Here is a 9833-nt window from a genome sequence, read left to right on the forward strand (position 1 = left end):
GACTGGTGCCTACTAAAATAAAGGGGAGTAAATGATGAAGACTAAAACAATTATTTAAGGTGCAATTGTCCACGGAGAACCCACTCCAAAGCCAAGTCACTATGGTATCTCCTACTACAGGTATGGCACTAGCTAAGCTTTTAATTACTGTAGCTCCCTAAAAGCTCATTCGACCCCAAGGTAGTACATATCCTATAAAAGCTATCACAATCGTTAATAGGAAGATTACAACTCTGAGACACCGAACAAATTTCCTAGGACTGCTACAACTAGCATGATATACACCACGAAAAATATGAAGGTGAACCACAATGAAAAACATACTTTCCCCATTAGCTTGCATATAATGGAGCAACCATCCCCCTTCAACATCTCTCATAACGTGTTCTATGCTGTTAAAAGCTAGATCCACATGAGGTGTGTAATACATAGCTAAAAAAATGCCAGTCACTAACTGAATGACTAAACAAATACCATCTAACAAACCAAACCCCCACTAATAACTAAGATTGCTCGGGGTTGGATAATCTATCAAATGCTTATTAAGTGCAGAGGATATAGGTTGTTTAAGAAGAGAGAGTCGTTGGTTCCTTATAGTCATTTATTTATTTCTCTTTTCTATCGTGACAACTCTTGTTCCCCCTCCTTTTAGCATTCTGGGGACCTACTATGTCTTAAAATGTGAGTACCTTTTCTTCCACCTCCGAAGGATGCAGGGGGTATACAACAAAAAAAATGTCGAAGGGGTTGGATCACCCTGGGTTACTAAAGAGTCGTCCGACTTCTTGGTGACCGAATAAGAGAGTTTTTTACTACTTTCTCTTCTCTCCAGCACTCACGGACTGATTATCTTGGTACAACAAAGAAATCTAAGAAATGAATCTAATGGAAATTTAGGACTCTGTCAGCTTTTTAGATTATTCTTTCCTCCTCAGTGAAAGAGGCAAAAAAAGGTGTGTGGGAGAAAGAATTCTAAAAGGATAGAAGATTTTATCCACCAAGCGGGACAGAGTGCGACCCCTAAGCTATTGGAGGTTCTCGCTCATCTCTTGGGGGTCCATATCATCTGAAAACTTTTTCTCTTCCATCAGCATAGCTAAATTTGAATATGATATATCAGCCTCGAGAAAAGTAAGCCCCCTTTCCTTGATTGAATTCGGCTTTGCTGTGCCCTGAATAAATTAAAAATCTGATTGATTTAATTCATCCCATTTCATTTATGTAGGAGAAAGGGAAGTTGTGAGTCACCTGGGCAATGTATTTTTCCATTAGTTAATTCTCGAAATTGAAAAAATAATTTGTTCCAAACCCACAAATGAATAGGAAGCAAGGCGAGGTTCTTTCATTAAAAGGGGGAAAAGAGGGGTAGGGCTTTGTTCTATGGGTCCGCCTTGCGCAGCTTTAGAAAGGAGAGAATGACTTTATGAAATTCTCTCCAACATTTTCTATCTATCCTCAGAAGTAGGGCGATAGTAAGTCAATATGATATTTTCATTGGTTTTTCCAATGCAACATTGCACTTTTCTTCTTTCTCATTCGTAAGGCTCAGTCCCACACCCTGAAATCAATGATGGGAACAACCTCTTCACTCTGGCGCTCCACTGAACAATAGTTCTCCGCCTTACTATATTTAGAATAGTGGTCGATTCTTCAGGAAATACATTCATAACTTAATGTAACTTTATTTTCACGCGGTGATATTCTATCTTTCCAAGAGTACTACCCTATACGTAGTCTATGTCTGGGGAGCATACTTGATAGGAGATAGACACAGGCGGTAGAGGGGTCCCCCACTTTGATTCCCACCCTGTTAGCATCTACGATCCTAGATAAGGGATTAGTCTGTTAGGTCATTTCGATCTAGAGCCAGCTGGTAATCGACCTACTTACCTTGCTTGTAGACGTGTTGCGGAGCTAACCCTTGTTCTATTGGTTAGGTGGTCGCTACCAAGACGATTTATTTATTCCCATCAAAAGACCTCGAGGAGCTAATCCACGAAAAAGGATACGAGAAATTTGGAACAACTCATATACAGAACGAGGGCGACCCGTGTAAATACATTGGTTTCTTACTCCTGCAAAGGCACTATTTCTTGGTAACTTAGACAACAACTAACGATGTTTGTCCTGTATTTCACTAGGAAGATCGGTATCTTTACAAAGGTCTTTATAAAGATTTTTTCTCAATTCATATTTAGCCTAGCCGCGAGCAATCTGTGTTTGTGATCTCGTATATTTTGCTTCTCCGACATCTTACTGAGTTTCCCCCTCATATTTTTGCAAAAAGCCTCTCCACAGTGGTAAAGGCTCATCTTGTGTGTTAGCCGATGTTACCATAGTAACATTTAACCCTCAAATATGTTCGAAGATCTTGAAATGATCTTCCAGTTCAGGGGAGAATTCGCAAAATTCTGATTCCATCGAGAATTGAATTGACCTTTCCCTTCTTTCGAGCGGAGAATCTAACAGAGATATTACTGTGGATATTCTGACAAAAAAATGTCACATTCCATGCCCTCGGAGAGTACTTTGTCATGCTAGGTCAATGACATATCCTTTTTTGTCTTTATTTGACCCCAAGAATGGATTAGATCGAAATGACTTTCCTGTTGAAACCATTTGTGCATGTATTAATTTCTGACCGCACGGAATCTCCATAGGCAATTTTTCATTTTTGATAGAAGGTGCTATATTTGGTACTACTATTATTTTACACAATCCAGGAACTTCCATAACGTTGGCGTGATTCGGTTTGAGCAACGGATCCTGACGTGATACATACTCGTAATGAAAATAAAGTGGAAACATGAGTTGATCCATAATGAGTATTAGATTGAATTTCTGTTAAAGAAGACCACCAACTCCTATCTCGAAGATACAAAGAGCCCGGTACTCTTCTCTTGTGTCGAAGTACAGTGTAGTGTGGTGAGGTTTTGCCACACAGAAAGAGTGTGAAATTGGGATTAAAAAAGGTAGAATTTACGCAATTTCTATTCTGAGGAAAGAGATCATAGTACTTTATGGCACTTTCAACCCGCCGAAATGGAAGTCTTGGCACTTGTGGAACATAAATTCAAGAGATACTCATCGAGTGGACCCAAATAGAAAGCTCCTTCTTTGCTTTTCTTCTCTGGAGTCAATTCGATGAACACAAGCCAAATCGTCCTTAATGGTGACCGATAGCGAAGTAGTACCAATTGTCTTGTGCTCTAAAGCTAGTCAGGAGCTTTTACTCTTGATAAGAGTCTAGTCATCTAAACTTTTGAGTTCTCGTAACTAGACAAAAAGGGCACTAATACTTACGTCATTTCTTGTGGGAAGAGGCGAACAAAAAATAAAGTCAATTGGCGTGTCTTCCCTTTTTCTATCTATTCGATCCCTGCCTGCAGGTTCCTTATCTATCAGTTAACTAGATCACCTATTTCCTTATTCTATCTCTTGATGTTCGATTCCTCATTCCTAGAGGGGTTGGGATAATAGAGTCCTGGAAGTTGTTGGAATAGATTCTGTTCCATTGGCAAGGGAAGAAGCGTAAGGGAATTTAGGCGAAAGATAGGAGTAGGACCCCAATTTTTGATGTGAAAGGTAGTTCTTTCGGCCACAGCTCAAAGATGAATTATGCGGAGAGGATGGATAGGATGAGTGAAATGGTGGACAGGTAGTGCCTGAAAACTAGAAACAGATATTTCTGAATCCCAAGGAAGAGTTCCCCGAGAGAAGCCAACAGTTGATGAAAGATTATAAAGTTCACAAGAAGGATTTATTCCTACCTCGGGCTGCTACCATGATTCACTTCAACGTGAAGAAGGGGTCATGAGTGCAAGGCATTTTGAAGTCCAGTTATCGAAACGGAGAGAGAGGTTGGCCAGTATGGCTCTATGTCATATTTTCTATGTGTAATTATATTAAATTAGAAAATAAATCCAATTCAAGTACTGAATCAAGAAGTAGCCTACCAAGCAGCTATTGAAATCCTTCATATCAAAGCAAAATAGGCCTTCCCCACATGGACTCAGTCTTGCTTCCATCGCCATAGCCTTTGCTATGCCTTGTCTTTCCTTTTTCGGGATAGGCACCGATGATAAGACTCAAAAGGGAAGAGAGTGGTCTTGGTTTTATTTTAAAAATCTATTCACATCGATAGGGGGATAGAGAACTAATTAGAAGCATTTTCGGGCCAATCAAACAGACAATAGGTTTCCCTTTCCATGCGATAGGGGATAAAATACATTTTCATCGACATCTTGATTTTTGATTCATTTATTTCATAGATAGAAAGGTAAGTAAAAACAACCCCAACATTAATAAACAACGAGCAAGTCAGATTGGGATACCCAATGATAATCGAACGGGCATTTTTAGGTCGAAAACAAACAAAAAAAGGGAAAGGCGGGTGGTTGAGACTGTGTAGTCCATTTTCACAAGAGTACGGAACTTCAAATTAAAGAACTTTATTTCTTGTGGGAGGGTGAAAGCTAAGGAAGGTTATTTCCAAGGGCGCCAGGCAGGTTAAATAAGGTATGTAAGGCAGGCCAAAGAAGGTAGCATGGCTACTAGCGGCGGACTATATGCTTCAATGTCATAAGTGGGTGAAGGATGAATACCTGAGCTTCAAGCAAAGAAGGAGGGGACCTCGGGCCTTAGCAAAGTCAATCGTCTCACCGGGAGCTAGACAAGCACCTACATGTAGATTCTCAGGCCCTAGCCCAAAATTCTTACTTTATTCATCGTAGTTCCAGGCCCGTAGGAATGGATTTCTCTTTCTCCAATTGTCAGGAGAGGTTTTCCGCTCCGGTCATCCGAAATTGCATTTCGTAAAAAAGAAAGTAAAAACCAAGTGAGGAACCCTAGAAATAAAATGTTTGTTACGATAATGGGAATGTTTATCCCTCTGTTCTTAGTTGCGGCCTCGAGATCAAACTAGAGCGTAAGGGCACTTTTTAGTTTGCATGAGTCCGAGCTTTTTTCCAAGGGGAAGATGATATCTCTTGCCTGGTGAATCAACATGTTCTAACACGTGTTGTTTGGTGTGAGTATGTATTTAATATTTGTTACAAGCCAATCGGGGCTAAATAAGGTCCAACAACGTGCGGCATGTGGATTTGATTCACCCTTAGTAATGAGAGGATTGGTCCTCTCATACCTGTCAATTGGGTCGCATACATTAGAGCAAGAAGAGTATTGGCTCACCGCTGTAGATATAGGTGTTCCCATGAAATGATCCGATGCCACATTCTGCTAGAATACTGGCTGGAGTTGATCTCACCGTAGTGACGAGAGTTCCAGCTCGATGAATCACCCATTCCCTGTGTATGTCTAAGCGCCATCCACTTGTGAATACAACAACCTGCCCACCGTAATCAAGTAAGAGCAATAATATCACTATAATTCCTTTCAATTATCCCTACAATAAGGAAGACATAGTGCTTGTTGATGGCTACGATTCCAATATGGCCCTTCGACCTTTTTTCCCATGAATAGCTTGGTTTATGTGCATCTTAATCATGGCCACTAATTCACCGGTCACACTGGTCAGTGGCATTCATTCAGTTGTCCTGTTCAGATGGATGAGACAGTTCCCACTTGAATCATGCTTCAAGTCTAGCTTTGAGACATTTACTGCAACTAGAACCTTCATTCCTTATTATTGCAATTCCATGCTAGCAAGTTATTTTCATGTCAACTTGCGGAACAATCACATCAATATACACGAAAATCAATATTGGAACTCGAACTTGATAACGAACTTGGACTAACCCAGATGGAGTTATTGACAACACGAATTCTTGACATACCGAGATTGATTAATTTTATCGATGGAAATGAGTCAAGTTACCTAACGTGAAATACTATATACATCAGCATATATCACTATAGATTTGAACTTTAGCACCCTCTTTTGCTTTTCATTGTTAGGGATAGATGAACAGAGCATAATGACTTCTCTCTATATTGTTCCTAGTAGTACGTAAAGCATTGACATTGAAATAAGTCCCTCAACCATTTAAAAAGGAACAAAGACAAGGGTTATACATATTGGAGAATCCTTACTAGTTTGACACTTATACTGATATCGAGCTAAAAGAGCACTTGATAGAGACTGTAGGGTCGCATCCCTGCTTTAACCAAGAGATAGGGAGACAACATCGTAGCATTAAAATGAGCAAATGGCAAGTGCTCTCTTTGTTTGCTGCTCCTCTTCTTCCAAAGCATTAAATAAATAAAGAGAGTGACCATAGAAGAGGAGGCAATTTCTGACATTTTACTTATACTTTACTCGAAACTTTGAGAATTTCAACTTATATCAGAGTAGGGAAAACGGAGATGCTGATAATTACATACGTATTAATGAATGCCCAACCTTTCTAGTAGAGCAATCCTATGGTTAGGAACGTGACATATCAATCCTTTGTACCGAAGTAAGGTTGACTGTGGACGATAGTTATACGTCCTCCAGCAGTCAAAATTGATAAATATTACATATTCAATTCGATGATTTATGTCTTCATTTTTAACTAATCATAGTTGGGTAGAAGCATGGAAACAAAAAGAAGTCAGCCTTGACGGTCTTCTAACTGAAGATAAAGGATCGATAATTAAATCAATAACTGTAGTTACTAGACTAGCAGTTAAATTAGCTGTGACAGTATCAGTTGGTGCATCTTATATGTTTGATCTTAATGCCATTGAACAGAGGATCTTAATGCTTGCTTGGAGAGCACAAATCCTTATGCGGTAAATCAATAGCATTGGATTTAGTTCTTTCATTCTTACTTACTTTCATGGGTTGGTTTGGCCTTTTTCTAAGCTATAGCAAAGAGCGATTTAAGCGCATCATGTACAACCTTGTCATTCATCTTGTTGTTGTTAAGCATATTTTGGAATATGTTGTTGACACACTTCATCATAGTTTCTTTACTACTCCACTCCTTCATTTCATTTCATCCTTACTCCATATTCGGATGCAGATTAAGGGGGAAAGACTTTGATTGGGAAAGGGGCCTCCTCTGCCTATGGCCTACTCATTACTCACCTGGATGACTACAGAACTGGGTTTTTTCTTATATAAGGACTCTTTACGCACTGAGACTTTCCTTGAAAAAATGGATACCTTACTTCTAGTTTTATCGTAGATAGCTAATATGAGTAGAAAATATTTTTAAGAAATGAATTGAACTTTTCAAAATTAATAAGCTAATTGATTTAGTACATTTAGCTTGGAACTATTAAACTTTACCCGATGACCTAAAAAAAAATAGTCTTACCTTAGAATTTATTCTCTGATATTTATCTTTTAGCTTAACCACATCAAAGGGGAATTGAACCACTTCTAGTATTTCGAAAACTCTAATACATTTGATGTCCGCCACCCTTCCCCTCCTCCTTTCTCCATTAGTTTAGATACAACGGCCGCAGATGCAGAAAGCAGTTCCTTTATGGAAAATTAGAAATGTCGAAGTAGGCTGTGGCTTATAAGTAGAAAGATAAGGCATTAGCAGACTGACTTGATGGGTCCCTCCTTTGCTCTATCTAACTCGGTGTCTACTTCTTCCGGCCCTGTGAGAACATATTCGGAAATGCACACTACTTATATCAGTACTAGAAGCCCCTAGAGTAGGCCTGGAAGACTATGAGACCCACCTTCTGCGTGCGAACCGAATGAACTAGGTGAACAAGAGTACTCCGCGCCACAAGCATCTCCTTTTTATAGGTTCTATGGACCGATGCCTGCCGCTTCATCTGAGAGCAAAGAATCATAGATATGTCGGTAATTTGAAGGAAGAACTGCCATAAAAAAATTCCTCGTGTATCATCTGTAGCAAAACTATGAACGGGAGCTAGCAATCCAGACCATATTGAAAATGTTCCCGAGACACAACATGGAAAAGTAACAATATTAAAAAATGAGGTCCAAGAATGAAGAAGGGGTAGAATTAATGAATGAATATGAGTTGTATCTAATACCCGAGGTATAAAAGAAGCATTTTCTATGGGATCTCAAAACTACCAGCCACCCCGACCTAATTCATGATAAGCCTACCAACTTACTGGAAAAATGCCTACGATTAAAAACCACCGACATGTCAAGATCCAAATTCGAATAAGTTCCTGGTCCTGGTCAGAGACCACTGCATTCGCGCCGGCAGTCCAACAAAGAGGCAAAGTAGTGCTATCTTTCTTTCCATTATGAATGACACGCTTTGCCTTCTCCCTCTCCATGTCCACTAGCACTCCTATCCAGAGCAAAGAGATGGCAAAAAAGTGCCACTGAAGCTGCATAAGCAGCCTTCTATTGCTACGTAACAATAAAGCAGGATAATATTTTGTGCCCACATGTTTTAATTTAAGGGTAAAAAGCTCGCTTGTTATACGGGATCTGACACATCCAACAGAACGAAATAGTGTTCCATTCTTTTTGGCGGCATCCTTTCACATTGGCGGCGAGTGGAGTGCCACAGTCCCATTCTTCATTTTTGATCTACATAAGCCAAAGCCCATGGCACTAGCAACGTATCCGACATAAATGCAAGGAGGATGTATAGATGATATAGGATCTTGTGGAACAGGATTTGATTCTACTAGCGGTTCAGTACAAACAAAGAAATATAAAACAAAAGGGTTGGAAATCGCTGACAGGAAAGGGAAGAAAGAAAAAGCAATGCCAAGAGATCCATTAATCCGCTATTAATTGATAGATGAAGCTCTCTCTTTATCATCTCATTCAAGATGCCACATCCTTTTTCCTTCTTGCGAACCACGGAAGCGCATAGCGCCCAGAGTAGCAAAGCTCATTTTCCTTTCAGGGTAAAGCGGCGCATAAAAAAGGGCTGGCCCATTAAAAGTTTAGAATCAACAAGGATTCATAGAATGAAGGGAGTGTATAATTAGGATTTTATTCCACTTTTTTTTCATAATGACGGAGATATAGAATGGAGTTCTTAACGAAGTTCGAAACAAAGGAATAAAAAAAACTTTCTCTATGGCCTCCTCTACTTACAGTTAAGTGGCTAAACGCTCCTCCTTTTAATACATTATTGCTTAGGGGTCGACCCCGGTAAGAAAGAAGGAATCCATAATAACTTAGGATCCGACACCATGATAAAATACTACCCTCATGATTAGAACATATCCCTGAAATTTGATAAAAGAAAGGTGTATTAGCGGTTAATATGTTGTAATTGGATAAGTTATTAGGAATATAACAGAATGAAAGACCAAGTGAAGAAAGAAGAATACACCAAAATACAACTGCTGCACCAAACACTGGTGGTTGTTTCTGGTTGTAAGTGAATGCAATAAAAAGTCCCGGAAATAACGAATAATGAAACAATTCATATATTGACATTTCGTGCTCATTTCCAAATTTCTGCTTTATTATTCCCATCATCCGATAACCACAGGATGATCCACAAGAAAGGTGGAAGGATTCGAACTTATGGTCGGCCTGCCCCTAACCTACTAGGTTGGGTGGCAAAGTTAGAACCCCCTCTCTCCTCTGTTCTCAAAACAGATGTGTTGCGCTACCCAGCGCCTAACCTTGTCTCCCCCACTCCTCTTCTGGTTGTGCCATTACTAACCGCTGGTAACCCCCGGTCCGGCGGCCCTTGACCTAAGAAGAACTATTATCCTTATGACCAAACAAGAATCAGCTTATTACTTCCCGAGCGATAGTTCAACCATCCCAACCAGCAACTTCTTGGGAGTAGGGGGCACCAATACTTGACCAAGATAGTAAAGGGGCTTGGGGATAGAGGGTTTTCTAGGGGAGAGAAAGTTTCCATATTAGATTTTTTTAGATCAAATAGTACTAGTTGGGTAGATAGAGGTGGTGA

The 9833-nt window shown here is 39.8% G+C and overlaps 2 pseudogenes; both read right to left on the reverse strand.

Moving 5' to 3' along the window:
* Positions 1 to 2186: 2186 nt before the first annotated feature.
* Positions 2187 to 2859, reverse strand: LOC124893695 (annotated as a pseudogene).
* A 2305-nt stretch (positions 2860 to 5164) lies between these two features.
* LOC124893697 lies at positions 5165 to 8186 on the reverse strand (annotated as a pseudogene).
* Between the last annotated feature and the right edge of the window lie 1647 nt (positions 8187 to 9833).

Source organism: Capsicum annuum, unplaced genomic scaffold (genome assembly GCF_002878395.1).
Source record: "Capsicum annuum cultivar UCD-10X-F1 unplaced genomic scaffold, UCD10Xv1.1 ctg63854, whole genome shotgun sequence".
NCBI lineage: Eukaryota > Viridiplantae > Streptophyta > Magnoliopsida > Solanales > Solanaceae > Capsicum > Capsicum annuum.